Source organism: Psammomys obesus, unplaced genomic scaffold, assembly GCF_907164565.1.
Source record: "Psammomys obesus unplaced genomic scaffold, mPsaObe1.curated_primary_1811, whole genome shotgun sequence".
Lineage (NCBI taxonomy): Eukaryota > Metazoa > Chordata > Mammalia > Rodentia > Muridae > Psammomys > Psammomys obesus.
The window spans coordinates 1,857,642-1,861,226 of NW_026594014.1; the positions used below are offsets into that span (position 1 = coordinate 1,857,642).

The window sequence follows — 3,585 nt, forward strand, 5'->3', positions numbered from 1 at the left end:
CAGGAGGAATTCTAGGCCAACCTGTCAAACTTATAGAAACCTTTGTTATTTTTGTGTGACATGTCAGGTGCATGTCATGGTGCTTGTGGGGATCAAAAGACAAGTTTGAGAGACTCTCTTTACAGATTTTAGGTGGGCTTTGGCAATCAATTGCAGGTGCTTTCCATGCCTATGAATACCTTTGCTCACTTAGCCTTCTTGCTAGCTCAGCCTATTCAATATAACACACCCTTTTTGATACGTTGTTTAGTTTTGTCATTCAGATAGAACCTCCCAGAGTATTCTTGCTGGGTGAAACTCAACAAAGAACAGGGTGGCCCAGAACTCAGAGGAAATGACTTTCTTTGCCTCCAGACTTCTGTGGTTAGAGAGAGGCTGTTAAAAATGCTGGGCTGACTGCCTTGAAGATGTTCTAGATCTGTCAGCACCATAGGCAGAGCACAGCTGCACAGCTGAGCCTGTAGCATCAGGACAAAGAGCAATGGCTATTTCTGCACTCATTATTCAGAAATGAGTGAGCACTAGAGTGGTTTAGAACCTGACATTTGCAGAGCCATGGTGAGGTTGCACTGGGGTTTGACATGCTCACCAAGAGTTGCATGGCCAGCAATTTAACAAGACAAAACTTTGACATTGAGTAGTATGGAAACTGAATTCTCTAGGAGGTATTCAGAGGGGCCAGCAAAATAAAAGGATAATTCATCTTTGTTCATGTTCCAGATCCAGAAGCCAGAAGGAATAAGGCCTACCTCTTGGCCACATGTCTGACCATGACAAGTGCAGATATGATTTTAGTCCCTGGATCTCAGTGTGGCCTCTGAAAACTGACCAGAGATGTCAAGAACTACCCAAACCAGCTTTGGCCAGCCCATGCTTCTCATCTTGGTAGTCCATACCTTAAATTAAATTAAAAAATCACCTTGGGTGGCTTGTGTTTGGCTGTAATTTCGAGACTACTGAAGTGTGGTTGGTGATAGTGGCACTATGGGTAGAAGGTGCTCTTTGACTCACCATTTTGAAATGATAATTTTGTAAGGGAAGGAAAGTGACTATTAGTGCTGTGATATAAATAGACTTGTTAATTCTAAAGAAACAAAAGAAAAACATAAACAAAATAACTACTGTGCTGTAAAGTAAAGAATTTACATGATGAGCTCAAAACCCTGGTACTCATAACCAAAAGTGGCCACAAGTAAAACCTGAAGTGAGAGGATGGTGTCAAGATGGGGCAGCCACTATCTTGTTATCTTAGAGCCATGAGAAGCTATTTAATGCTTAAATTTGGAAGATGTGAGGATTAGATTTGTGATTGGAAAAGTACAACCCTGTAGAAATGATTGGGAGCCAAAGAGTGTCAACTGAATGGCTAGATAGTAGGTAAAATGATTAAGATAGATCTTAGTATACTATTGACTGGGAAAAAGGATGCACTGACATTGAACTTCGCCTGAATTTGCAGAGGTGATTGACTAGGAGAATTAAGGGCATTGAGGGCATGTGAAAGCCCAGTAAAGTCAGGAAACTGAAAATGTCTGAAAAGGTAATTAAAGGATGATGGACTTGGTGTCCTCAGACTGCACCTATTATCCACATTCCTGATGGTTGTGAATTTTGACTTTGTTTGATGCGCAGGACCCAAATAGTGGAGAGAGCCAACTCCCACAAGTTGTTATGTGGGAATCATATGGGGCCCATGACATGGGAATGCCCCTCTGCATAAAAACTACTAAACAAATGTAGTTTAAAAATACATTTAAAATATATCCAGATTCTCACAATGAAAGCCTCTCATTCCCTCAAACTTGGCAAGGATCTTGCCTCAGTTTCCTTCCCTAGTGATGAGATCAAAGCAGTGCACCACCGCTCCATTCCTACTTCTCATTCCCCAGCTTGTGTTTTCTGCTCTTTCTTCCTCTAATGTAAAATTGTCGATCATCTGTCTCATTCAAGGCACACAATTCCTAAAATAGGTACTCAAGGAAATAGAAATCCAGTTCATCAGGAACATGTAGTTATTTCAGTGGTAGTAATAAAAATTGGATTAGTCCTTTAAGTTCGTATTGCTCATGATAGAAAATAAAAGTTTCGGTTGAATAGTTTAGATAACTTATCACTGGCTTTTACTCTTCTGTGCCCATGTAAATATAAAAACTAACAATGCTCCTGCAAACATTGCGAAGCCTTCTCAGGAATTTTGCAAACACTTTGATAGAGCTCACATCACAGGCATTCTGTAAAACCCTCAGGGTCAGCCTTTTGAGAAAAAGATTATTGACAACTTCAACATTATTTAAAAATAAAGGAGAAGGAGTAACTTAGTATGGCTACTCCTCATGATATTCTACTTTATATACTTAAAATTTTGAAAATTTGAGTAAGGCTAGCCTTACTGCTATGGAAAATGTGTGGACCCCTACAATATCCAGGGTCATGGCCCCTTGGAGAAAAGCTATGTCTGACCAAATGTATGGCCCATGTCCCATAATTCAATGGAAAGAGATGCTGTGTCTGTGTGTGTGTGTTTACTTGAGGGTGCTAAAAAGTCAGTGTGGTTATATGAAACACCAACTCAAACTGCAGAGGATGGATGAAGAGCTTGTAAATCATCTGCAGGGGTTACAACTGAAAAACAGGAAGAGACCAGGACAACAGAGACATCAAAGCACAACAATAAAACTCCAGTGCCTCCACGCCAACTATAACTCATGAAAAAAAAATAAGTGGCTGAGGAAAAAGGGTTAGAGAAAACTCAAGGGAAGAGGATAACTGCAAATTTTCTGTTCCTTGCTATTCTATGTTGAATGCATCTGTTACTCCTCGGACATATGTGCCTCTTTAACCTGTGCTTCAGTCTGTTAACTGGGAAAAAAATATTCCTGTTTATGTCAATGACTCTGAGACCTTGGGTGCCCCAATGATAATCACGTTTTTACCCAGGCAAAGATGGTGACACAGCAATTTAAGTGTTCATGTTTGAGACTTGCATGGTAAAATATTAAGTATTCAATATTCAAGTTAGGTAACTTACTCTCTTCTATTGCTGCACAATACGAAGATCATTGGTCATTATTTTTCTGTCTCTAATTGGACTTCTAAACTGTAGTTTATAGAAATGTCTCTGGGAAATTTTTTTCTTGCTTATACTGAAAAGTATTGTAGCCTTGAGATTGATTTGCTACTCCATGTAGCAAATCTGCTTTGAAGATTGTTTTGCATACTCTAAAATTAAAAATTAAGGAAGGGGATTTTCAAGGAACCATGGAGTTGGCCTGGCCTAACTACCTAGAGAGGCATGCATCTTAGGTTTTTTCAGTTTAGAGTCCTTGGCTCCTGGGGAACTTTTGCTTTCAGTTCCTGAGAAGCCAAGTCACCCCTCAGTCATTGAAGCATTCAGGCCACTTTGCGTTTCTCTGTGTGTTCCACTGAAAGTCAAGGAAAGATGGAAGCTTAGAAGGACAATTGGTCTAAAACACTAATCATGTAAACCCTGTAAAGTTTGCAATCATTGTATTTCGGCAACTGCAACTATATTGATCCTGGCAAAGGACACCATCTTTTTTCTCTGGGAAAGGTATAAAAATAATA

At 39.7% G+C, this 3,585-nt stretch overlaps 1 non-coding gene across 1 annotated transcript; it reads left to right on the forward strand.

The window, feature by feature from the left end:
• The first annotated feature begins 406 nt into the window (after window positions 1–406).
• On the forward strand, window positions 407–547 carry LOC129684596 (small nucleolar RNA SNORA43). Its single transcript, XR_008721364.1, has one exon. It is a non-coding gene; the product is annotated as a small nucleolar RNA SNORA43 (small nucleolar RNA).
• The last annotated feature ends 3,038 nt before the right edge of the window (window positions 548–3,585 follow it).